The following is a 12,798-nucleotide window of genomic DNA, read 5'->3' on the forward strand; positions in this document are numbered from 1 at the left end:
CACACACACACACACACACACACACACACACACACACACACACACACACACACACACGGCATGCTAGCAAATCAGCACTATCAGCCTATATCCTCTTGTGCCAGTCTTTGTTGCCACCATCAATTGTCTTCCCCATTTTCTCTCTCCTGCCATTTTCTACCTTTTCTTCCTCCCAATCATTTTCTTTTTTATGTATTTTTTCACTCTCTAATTTTGGGTGTTATTTTCCTCTCATGTTTTGTAGCTCTCCCTATCTGTAGCAGAAAGCTACATGCTGCTTTCTGTGACCTGTCTATGGGTTCCTCCTTTGGGGGCAGGCTCTCAAGGCTTATGTGAATACTGCAGGATAAGAGGAGAGATACTTAGGACTGTATGTGGGCTGCTGCCTCAGCCTGCACTCCTATATGTGTGAGCTGCTCCTCTGGCTGCCTGTAATAGAGGCCACTGTAGAAGCAGGGATGGAAGGGAGGTGGCTTTCCTGGATCTGCCAACTTCATTACCTACAATAACAGGAGCACATTCCCACTGAAGGAAGGCTTGTCTGGGCATACAGCAGCTCAAAAAAAGCAGCAGCAAAGTGGTCAGGCATGACATCTGGTATCCAGCATGATAGTTTCCCTGAGAATGCCAACTACAACATTAAGCATGAACTCTCCTGTTACTGAGAGGTACATACATTATTAGATTCTCTCCTGGTCTATTACTTTAAATGGGAAATATATTGCATGGCTAAAAAAACTGCAACGGATACTTTGCAAAAAATTTAGATATTGACTGAAATAATATTGCTGCCTCTGGTCAAAAACTGATTCTCTTGAAAGCAAGTTTTTCGTGAAATCTGTGATTTTTACTAATAGTACCAGTTTCAAAATTGTGAGGGTGGGATGGGGTTGTTTGTGGAGGATTTATTTACTTATTTTTGCAACTGACATGGTATAAAAGAAAAAAATGCTATATAACATGAAGAATGATACAGAATTATTTTACGTTACCATGATGCATATCACAGATTATGAAAGCCACAAGTCTGCAATACAAAACACAAAGGCTCTGTTCCCCAAAAATGCGTTTAGAATAAACACCTTTTTCAAATCCTTTTAACCAGAAAATGGAAAATGGGGAGGGGGAGGGACTCACAAATCTTTTTTATGAACAATTTGTTCTTTTGTCAAAAAATTTTAAAAATTGCTTTTTTACCAGATCTATTTTGAAGCTATTTCACTTGTTAATTCTACCTCCAACATACCAATTGAGATCAGTTAATCTATTTCCAAATGTGTTAACTTCTTAAAGTATATTTGGTCTCGAAGCGTGTCTGTTGTGCAATATGTAAGCACGCAAAGAATGGAATAATAGTGTGCCTTTTTTCTGACTAATTGGAAAAAACATAAAATTCTCATGGGGTGTAAAGAGTTGAGAAAAAAAACATGTTTGCCAATAGCTGAAAGAGGAAGACTGCTGCCCAGCCACCCTTTTTTCTCCCTCCTCCTGCTGGAAAAGCAATGGGAACTCTTCAATACCAGTTACTCTGAGTGTTGGGGTCACTGAATCCATGTAAATACAGACTACATAGTCCCTGCCCTAGCCCACCTCCATCACAATCTTTCACACCAGCCTGTGTGAGGCTGTCATGGAGATCATCTCTGGTACACATAAAGGGTGGGCAGTACAGATGGTCAAAAATGTATTTCATTTCTATGAAAGTGGTTTTGGCTGAGTTTTCCAGGTTTTTTCCAAAAAACTAAAGCCAAAATATTTTTGGTTTCTGTTAAACTGAAAATTGAAACATTCTTGGTTCTCAGCTGTTGAAAACTGGAAAAAAACAAAACAAAAAAACAGCTTTTGTTTCCCCACAAAACCTACCCAAATGTAAACACAAATGGAAATTTGCTCATGAAAATTGCTCTTCAGTCAAAAAAACCCTTTTGGTCAAAAAGTGTTTGGTCAAAAAGTTTTCAACCAGCTCTATTGTTCAGACTCCCCAGTCCAGCTAGTCCATGCACACTGAACCTGCACAGCAGCTAGGACTTAAGTCATGCAGAGGGCCCCCTGAATCATGGGGGAAATTCACCCCAATTCTTGTGAAAAATTCTTGTTCTGCAGACTCTCTAATGGAAATTCTGTAAGTTCCATTAGGATTCTTTAACTGCTGTCCATTTGCTACAACTGGTCTTTATCGGTTTCTACTGGTCTCTGTTCATTTCCACTTAATGACTAGGAGTCCCAAGTACCAGAGAAATGGGCTACTGTTTCAAAACCTAATTGCCAAATGGAACCTGTAGGAACCACTAGAATCTCCACTGTGGTTGTTCATGAGGACATGTGGTTGTTCATTGCAAGTATTTGATATTCCAAATTCAAAACTTAAGCTTTATTCATGCTGACTGAACACACAGATTACCTGGTATCTTTTTGCTTCATGACTGCATGACACAACTCTTAGAATCCAGATTTGGTACAAATTCTCACATTTACAAATGCAAAGTTCTCTTTCTGCAAATATTCACCAACATTCACATGCAGTTGCTGTTCCCACAAACATTCCCTCAATCAACCTCATTTGCTAGAATGTCTGGGGAACACAAACACAAAAAAAGACACGAACACAATCAAAGCAGGTTGTAAAGCAATGTTTGTGAATCTTTTTTTCCAAACATTCACCTAGTCATACTGATGTGAATGTGGATGGATATTTGTATTAAACTGTTACAGGTAAACCTAGCCTTTCTTTAGGAATTATACCACCATGTCAGTGTCTGAGATAAACTGCAAATTGCTCTAGGAGCAATACCCCTCACAAATCCTCACAAATGTAATATTTAAAAAACAAACGTTAGTATAGTGAGAAATGAAGCTTCTGTTCATTGAATTACCACAAAATACAATTAATTCTTGTGCCAATGACATGTGAGGAGCAGCTCTTTTGAGAACAATGGTTACTGCATGGTAAATCAAGGTAACATTGCCATATTTCTACATGAGAACAAAGTAACTTCATATGGTGTCAGAAACACAAATTTTCTTTGTAGTGTTGTTGTAGCCATGTTGTTCCCAGAATATTAGAGAGACAAGGTGGGTGAGGTAATAATATCTTTTATTGGACCCACTTCTGTTGGTGAACAAGACAGGCTTTCCAGCAACACAGAGCTCTTCTTCAAGTGAAGAAGGTGAAGAAGGGCTCTGTGTAAGCATGAAAGCTTGTCTCTTTCACCAGCAGAAGTTGGTCCAATAAAAGATATTGCCTCCCCCACCTTGTCTCAGAAATACAAATAGATAACAGCAACAGCTATTAGTAACTATGGGCCAGATTTTGATACCCTAACTCATTTTAAGTAGGACTTTGTTTCATGAGGGGCCCACTGCAGTCAATGGGACCATTTGGGGAATAAGGCACTATTCATTGAGAGTAAAGGTGTCAGAGTCTGGTTCTAACTGGGAAATAACCATGCAAGAAAGATGCTGCTTCCTTCTGGTTGTACCATCAGTGCTCATTTTTATGTGAATTACTATTGATTGCCTGAATTTCTTTCTCATATTGCTGTCTCAAAATGAATATTTTTTAAAAACTAAATAACAGGGTCATTTAATACATCAGAATTGAAATTCAAATTGTTCTCCAAATTCAACAGCACAAATGGAAAGTCTCCATAATATGGCAGAAACCCTTAGCAGAAGTCCTAAATATTATCAAATAGAGTTTTATTCTCATAGTAAAGGTCTAGATAGGCTGACAGATAGAGGTATTGGTACTGTAGAAAAAATCTCTACTGTTACATGTGAACAAAATAATGTTAGAACATACTTTAATATCTTTGGGACTGACCATGACCCTTGATCCATGAGGGAAGAACATGCACTGATCACAACATTCCTGCACAGAAAGAGGTTTAATAATTCCTCTCGAAGCCATGATTCTAGAGGGGAGCAAGGGACTAGGAACACAGACCTGGTACTGCGATATCTCCAAACAGATATCCCAGCCACTCCACATAGACTGTGGGGTATGTGCAGGATGTGGGCAGTGGGATCCACAGCCTTTACACGGAATGGGCAAATCTTGCCCCCTGACAGAAAGATCAGGGACAAACCTCCACAGCAAAAACCTCCTGGAGATTAATCTTTCCGTTAACCTCCTCTGGCAAATTATTCCATTGGTAGGACCATCACGGCCATTGTCATTCAAAAAGACTGTTCATCCAATCCTATCTATCACAGTATATTAAGCAGACCATGGGCAGAGAGACTATATGGGAGTCTATTTGGCACTGTAAGTACTATAAGCAGACGATGGTAATCAATTAACAAAAGAGTTGAGTGAGTCAGGATGAAACGATACTTCAATCACTGACTGCTTATATCAGAGAATATTAATTTCCAGACAAGCTCAGAGGCACTAAATGTCACTCAGCTCAGTAGGCTGCATCCACAGCAAAATCAAGTTCATGGCATGATGTCTATTTCAAATAGACAACCACAGCTTGAATAAATCTGTTAGCTAATAATTTGTCATGATAATTGACTGCTCAGAAGGGGCTAGCACTAGTGCTCAGCAAACAGTTAATAAGAAATTATGTATCCATTGAACTTTATCTTTACACTATTCAAAAACTGTCTGTGAACAGACTATGATTTGTACTAATTTGTTGATGAACATTTTAGGCAAAAAAAAATTTACCTATGAGTTGCTGCTGAATTCTTTGCTGCAAGTATTGCTACGAGTCCATGGTATCTGCAATGTGATATTGAGAGTTTGGTAATCTAAATCACAGTATGCTTACCAGTGCTACCTTTGAAACACCAGTTGTGGAACATAGTCTAATTCAAGGTCTCTGTGCTGATGTTCAAAACTTTCACTGGTTTGACTCTAATTACTTAAGAAAACATCTCTCCCTTTATGTCCATGCTCTCCCATGACAACTACGTTCCACCAAACAATGAAACTCTAGATCAACAGAAGAGGAATAGTGTGTGCAGAAGACAGAACTTCCATGGATGCCCATAAGAAGTGACACTCCAAAGGTGTGATAAATACCATTACAGTACAAATATTGATGTACATGACTTTTGTCAATACGAAGAACAGAGGGTCATGCATGTTATTTGTTTTCAAGCTGACAGTCTGTGAATTCCCACAGTCTTTCAGCAGATTCTCAAGTAGTATGTTCACTAAGACTCTCATGATGAGTTGGAGCTTTAACCCAGCTCCCTCTTTTCTTGCAAACATATCTATCATTATTGGCATATCTGATGTCAAACGAGCTGAAAAAGCAAGGGCACATTCTCCTTGGTTATACATGCTCAGCTCCCATTGAAGTCAATGGGGGTTGCATGCTTGTGGATAAAGGCAGAGATTTAATTGTTATGCCTTTCTCTAGTACCACTATGTGCAAGAAGCCTCTTTTTAAAAATAATAATTATGTTTACTGAGGGGGTTGAAGGAGCTTAGCGTTTCCCCATGAGGTGCTCAGCATTTTGTAGGATCAGAGCTTTGTTTCTCTCTCTTAAGCAGAGAGAGAGAGCTAGTAAAATTCATATTTTTCTTAAAATCAGAAATATCTGCTGGGCTAATAAGCAGCTTGCCAGCTGAGCATCAGCCACAGATCCTGTGGAGCTTTGTCTATATTTATTGCTAAAGACGAGTCAATTAAAATAATTACATTGCAGGAACATTTAAGCAGCCCAAGTGAAACCAAACATGTTCAGGTTAAAAAGCATAGAGTTTGGAGTGCTGCACAGTATGAATGTAGAATATGATTAGATCAAATGAATTCTGCCCGCTGCCCCTGGTTTAGCTCTGTAGAAATTCAGGCTTCCCTGCATATCGTGCAACCGATATGCCACAGCCTCACAGAAAAGTAAAGAATACAAGTAAGAAAGGTCAAACCTGTATCTAAAATCACAATCCATTTTACTGGACTTTTCACATAAAATGGTGAATTCATATTGACATGATACATTTTTCTTTTCTACAGTATGAACAGTCAGAGTCATGGGAGCTATAAATACCCATTTCACTTTCAGCCTGAAGGGCACAGGAGTGTTCCTGTTGCTGTATACTGCAGGCTCTGTCTGGACCCAGAAAGGACATGCCTGACCTTTGGTCTTCTGTAGAGAGCACTGCCATCTGGCTGGCTGTATCTTCTTAAAAAAATGTTCATCAAACATAATAGCCTCACAGTGGTTACCTTTCTTTTACATTAATGAAATATTTCTTATTAAAAAACAGTTCTCACTGTTTAGTACTCACTTTATATTACTTTTATTACAAATATTTTCACTGTCAAAATGATAAACCAAAGAAATAGTATTTTTCAATTCACCTCATACAAGTACTGCAGTGCAATCTCTTTATCGTGAAAGCGCAACTTACAAATGTAGATTTTTTTTGTTACAAAACTGCACCCAAAAACAAAACAATGTAAACCTTTAGAGCCTACAAGTCCACTCAGTCCTATTTCTTGTTCAGCCAATTGCTAAGACTAACAAGTTTGTTTACATTTACGGGAGATAATGCTGCCTGCTTCTTGTTTACAATGTCACCTGAAAATGAGAACAGATGTTCACCTGCCACTTTTAGAGCCGGCATTGCAAGATATTTAGGTATCAGATATGCTAAACATTCGTATGCCCCTTCATACTTTGGCCACCATTTCAAAGGACATGCTTCAATGCTGATGACGCTTGCTAAAAAAATGTATTAATTAAATTTGTGACTGAACTCCTTGGGAGAGAATTGTATGTCCCCTGCTCTGTGTTTTAGCCACATTCTGCCATATATTTCATGTTATAGCAGTCTTGGGTGATGACCCAGCATGTTGTTCATTTTAAGACCGCTTTCAATGCAGATTTGACAAAACACAAAGAAAGTACCAATGTGAGATTTCTAAAGATAGCTACAGCACTCAACCTAAGGTTTAGGAATCTGAAGTGCCATCCAACATCTGGTCGGGACGGTGTGTGGAGCATGCTTGCAGAAGTCTTAAAAGAGCAACACTCTGATGCAGAAACTACAGAAACTGAACCACCAAAAAAGAAAATCAGCCTTCTGCTGGTGGCATCTGACTCAGATGATGAAAATGAACATGAATTGGTCTGCACTGCTTCGGATCGTTATCGAGCAAAACCCATCATCAGCATGGATGCATGTCCTCTGGAATGGTGGTTGAAGCATGAAGGGACATATGAATCTTTAGCACATCTGGCACATAAATATCTTGCAATGCCAGCTACAACAGTGCCATGCAAATGCATGTTCTCACTTTCAGGTGACATTGTAAACAAGAAGGAGGCAGCATTATCTCCTGCAAATGTAAACAAACTTGTTTGTCTGAGTGATTGACTGAACAAGAAGTAGGACTGAGTGGACTATTTTTTAATGCAGTTATTTTTGGTACATAATTCTACATTTGTAAGTTCAACTTTCATGGTAAAGAGATGGCACTTGTATTAAGCGAATTGAAAAATACTATTTTTTTTTACAGTGCAAATATTTATAATAAAAAATAAATATAAAGTGAGCACTGTACACCTTGTATTCTGTGTTGTAATTGAAATCAATATATTTTAAAATGTGGAAAACATCCAAAAATATTTATATTTATATATTTATATATTAAATATTTATATAAATAGTAATCTATTGTTTAATCGCGCAATTAATTGAGATTAATTTTTTTAATCGCATGTCAGCCCTAATTCATTCCTTTAGGATTTTAATAAAGGGGACTCTGCCCCAGAAGAGGCAGAACTCCATAATCTGACAGGATTATTATTATATATTATTAATTGTAATTATTAATTATATTATATTATATAAAGCTAATTATTATATTCTGTAGCTATGCCATGAATGACTGTCTCCCCTCACACCTATACACAAGATTTTCTTGGTTCCGAGCACTATGCTACGTTGTCTACCTATTGTTTATAAATTCTTACTAACTTCCTCATGAACCATGTGGGCAGTTTGTCTATTTGCACATATTCTGTCATATCACCTACGTGCTCCTTCCAAAACTTTTGGGAAACCCTTCCCTAATGGTGTTGGATCTTCAAAGGGAGAACTTAAGTAACTAAAGCAGAATATGGCACTTGAATTATAACAGGAGATTTTACTTTGTCCAGCCATGCTCCCTTGATTGGGTATCCCAATAGATCTCACAAGCTGAATCTCTGGGCCTGATCGCTGCAAGGCATAGCCTAGGTACCTTAGAAAGTGGATGTGACTATATAGAGATGGTGCACTTCCCTTTACTAACAGTACCATTCTACATGGTGCTAGAGTTCTATTGTGACCAGAGGTTCTGAGGTCTTGTCCACATGTGGCAATTAAAGAACCCAAGGTACTTTTTGCAAGAATTAGAAATGTTAGCCCTCAAGGCCTGGTCAAGCTCCAACTCACTTTGGAATTTCACTTCACTCCCTGAATAATGTGCAGTGCTGCTATGCTCCATCAAATAGCTGCTGCGTTCAACTCCAGAGGTGGCTTCCTTTTGATGACAGGTGAAGTGATCCCAGTATATACCCTAAGTCCTTTCACTTGCAAAACTTCCATTGTTTGCACTGAGCATATTTGTTTATAAAGTGCTTTGAAATCCTTCAGGATGAAAGGCTCTACTGTTTGATAATACACCTCTACCTCGATATAACGCTGTCCTCGGGAGCCAAAAAATCTTATCGCGTTACAGGTGAAACCGCGTTATATTGAACTTGCTTTGATCCACCAGAGTGCGCAGCCCCCCCCCCCCCGCCTGGAGCACTGCTTTACCGCGTTATATCCGAATTCGTGTTATATCGGGTGGCGTTATATCGAGGTAGTGGTGTACAAGACACTGTCTCAGTCCTGTGCAAGCAGCAGCACAGAGGAAACTTTCTCCTGGGGTGGAAGTAACTTACTTCAGACCTTTATTAGGTCAGCTGCACTGGCCAAGGCAGTGAGAGAGGGAGCAGAATCCAGGCTCCAGTGGGAATATGAGGCACTCCCCCTTGACCTCACACGCATGGAATTGCAAAAAGGGGAGAACTAATGCACCTGCACAGGGGTTGGGGGATTTTACGCCCCTCTTCGCGGCATAGGGCTGGGTCAGAGTGCAACCCTATGGAATATTGTTACTCAGGTAACCAGGGAGAGCCTACCAGCCACAGTCCTACAATAGGTTGTTCACACTCCTAGGTATCCACAAGAGTTGGACTGAAGGAGATAGATTCTCAACTGAAAACTTCTGCTGAAGGAGCTTTCCGAGGTAAAAGTCATGTTTGATAAAATCCAAATGGCCTGATTTTCATTTACTCTGAAGCCCCTTTACCCTGCCAGAGTGGTGCAAAGAGGCCTTTGCATAAGTAAGGATCAGACCCTACATATTTATTTTTATGGAGGGTCAAGTGTTACCCTACAAGATGAGAGTTTGGAAATAGTTTGGGGGTGGAAAATTACTTTTTGATGAAGCGGTCTAATAAATGAATTGAGAGCAAACTTCACTCTATTGTATTAGCAGCAGGTTTGGTACTCCATCCAACTTACTAAACTCTGAATAAATTATTCTTTTTGTTTTACCAGCAACACATCTCCCACACCCAAACCTCTCCAGATTCCTTTTAGTTTCAGTGTTTTGGGTTTAGTTTAGTTTTTTTTAATTAAACTTCTTGATCACCAGTTATGTCTGCTATGGCCTGGCTCATCTGTGGGATGAATTTTAATGCAGGCTTATTTACATGGAATTTGAAACTGCAAAGGAGATTTATAGTACAGTGAGTATCATCTGGAAAAAGCTTTAATTTATCTTCCCATTTATGTAAAATTTAGTACTAGTGTGCCTGTAAAAACTGCTGGGAAGCAGCACTGATTGTATTTCATGGGCTGCTACAGGAATGATTTAAACCAGATCTGAGAGGTTCTCTTTCCTTTTATTTATTTGGTTTTTAAGGAAATATTAAGGTCCTTCTCAGCAGTGGTGAGAAATTAGATTAGAATCATCTTTCACAATAGCACATTAGGTGTTCGTTTCCCCCTTCTGGATCCTACCCTCTAGGTGGTCGACAACATTTTTGTATTCAGGAATCATGGTAATTGTGTATGCATCCTGTCAAAGGTGTTTATGCCTCTCTAGTTAAGTCTCAATTCTGTGTTACACAATGCAAACAAGCCATTTATTCAGATTTCCTTCATCTGGGCAAATTGGGATATTGTCACCTTGGAGGACATTCTTGATTAATGATTACTTGGAGCAATCACTGTAGCACTCCAAGACACAAGTGCCTTTTCAGAGGAAAGCACATGGGATAAAAGCTTTAACACTTCACCTGTTATTGAGAAAAGAACATAAACTATTTGACACTTGTATAGCACCTGCCATTTGAGGGTCTCATAGTAATTTACAAAGGCTAATTAATCAAGTCTCACAACACATCTACCCAAAAGGGAATTACGATCATCCCCATTTTACAGATGGAGAAACTGAGACAGGGAACAGTTCAGCCAAAGTCACACAGGGAATCTGTGTCTCACTCAGCACAGAAAGCAGATATCCAAACTCCTAGGCCTCTGCATTACCTATAAAACCTCTGGAAGGAGGAGACTATGTCCTATGCAGTCCCCATACTTATTCTATGTTTCTCTTTCATTCTTCTTAGAGACATAGGCTGCCACATACATCAGCTTTTCGCAGTGAGAAGTTATTTTTTTTACTTGACAAATGCATTAAGGGAGTGGTCAGTAAATTTATCAGGGTATGTGTCTCATGGGGTAACTGCTTCTAAATGGTCTTGAAGGTTCAGAGGTGCTTGATGACCCCTGTTCAGAGTAGCTTGATGACAGTTACTCTATTCCTGCCGGGGGGAGTCCTAGGTGACTTAAACTACTTTTGTGCAGCCCATACTCTGTGGCTAAGCAAGAGCCTATCCAGTAAGAGACAGCAGCCTCCGTCTGACTGTAATTTATATGCTTCCTCAGGTCCTGGGAAGCAGAGACTACATCGAAGTGCACTTGAGCTGAGCCCCTGAAATGTCCCCAATCCATCCCCTAAATCAGGGATGGGAACAAGTCCACCACAGAGCCCTTACACAAGCTCTGTACTGCAGAGGGTATTTGTAGGGAGGCATCTTTTTTCCACTTTAAGGCCCATTTAAACTGCTCTGTCAAGGGGCCTTAGTGTAACTGAGAATCAAGCTCAAGACCTATGTCCCAGTTTAAGCCCTCAAACCAGGACTTGGCTTCCTTAAGTTATACAAAATTTCTTATTACCCAGGATTCAGAAAGCACACACAGTTATATCTTTAGATACAAATAAACCAGTCATGCCTTTTACTCAGATCCACATAACATAACAGTAACACCACCATTAAAGTAATAACAAAAATAGGTGAGTAAGCACAGATAGCAGATCCTTATTTACAAGGGACATCTAGTCCATTCCTAGATTATGTCTTCAACCAGCTCCAAGAATGGCTGACTTCCCACTGGCAAATAGTTTCAACCTATACAATATATAGGTCCAATTACAGGGCAAACTGCACCTTGGATGCCATTTTAGTCTCTCTTGCGCTCTTCCCATAGGTGGCAGACCTGACTGTCTGTACCTCACTTTGGGTGGAATCAAGTAGTCCAACCACCCTTAGACTGGATCGCTGGGTTGCAGCATCCCTGTTTCCCACCCATATTGACACCATAGGTCTGTTTGGCACCTGTTAGCCCTTTCACTGTGGAGATGTGCTTCTTCAAACAGAGCATTATTTATTCACCAAAGGTACCTAAAAAATCAGAGCAAGGGGGTAAAACAAAGGTCTACACACATTTCCCTTTACTTTACCCTTAATCTTTCCATGCAAGTTTATGTACATTTCAGCCAGGCCAGTTACCTCTATCTCTAGGTTGTAAGAAGGTGATTGCCCCTTCATCTCTCTCTGTGTCTCCTTGCCAGCACGTCAGCTCTTGCTGGCACTCCCAGGGTAGCCTCCCCTCCTTCCCAAGGCCAGGATATTTAAGGTTTAGGATCCACTTTGATTCTAGGCTTAGCCTTGAGAAAAGTAAGCCATTCCAGCCTGGATAGAGCCAGAATAGGAGGTATTCCCCCAATAAAGAGCTTCCCTATTGTTTCTTCAAGAACTCTTGTCCAAGTCATTGTTCTTTCTGCTTGGTTCCTTCAACAATTCCTTTCACTTAATTCTGTGCATTCAGGAAGAATAATATCACACTGTGACCTAAGAGATCTTGGATATTTATTAAAAAAATACTTCTCCTAACTCCCTCATTCTCCACAACATATAAAAAGGTACTTTATTTTTTGCTCAGAAAATAGCGATATCCAACTTCTATAAATCTGGGTGAGAGTAGAAAAGGAAAATACACTACTGTATATTCCTTTTAGGTTGTAATGCATTGTATTTTAGGGATAAGGCTCTTGTCTTTAAATATTGTAAACTACAAGATATCAAGTCCAATTACAGCACGACCGGGAACATTTTGTCCAAAGCCACCTGGTGGGAGAGGGGGGCAGAAGAGGCAGGACCTCTGGCGGAAGGAGCAGAGCGGGGAGGGGCCTCAAGGGGGAAGGGGCCGGGGGTTAGCCTCCCCAAATGGGGAGTGCACACGCTGCCAACACCTCTCCTCTGGGTCTCTTCTCTGGCCCCTTTTCTAAGGGCCTGGTGTAGCTGTTGCTTGTAGGCCCCTCTATTGCACTAAGGGCTCCTGCTGTATCCTTATTCAGGCACTCCTAAAATATGTCTCTCTTCCTTTACTGTCTTCTCCCTTTCTGAGTTGTCCGGCTCTCTCTTAAGCTCTTCTTGCAAGTGTGGTGAGCCATA

The sequence above is a fragment of the Terrapene carolina genome, unplaced genomic scaffold (genome assembly GCF_002925995.2).
Source record: "Terrapene carolina triunguis isolate 2854851 unplaced genomic scaffold, T_m_triunguis-2.0 Scaffold210, whole genome shotgun sequence".
NCBI classification, from domain to species: Eukaryota; Metazoa; Chordata; order Testudines; family Emydidae; genus Terrapene; species Terrapene triunguis.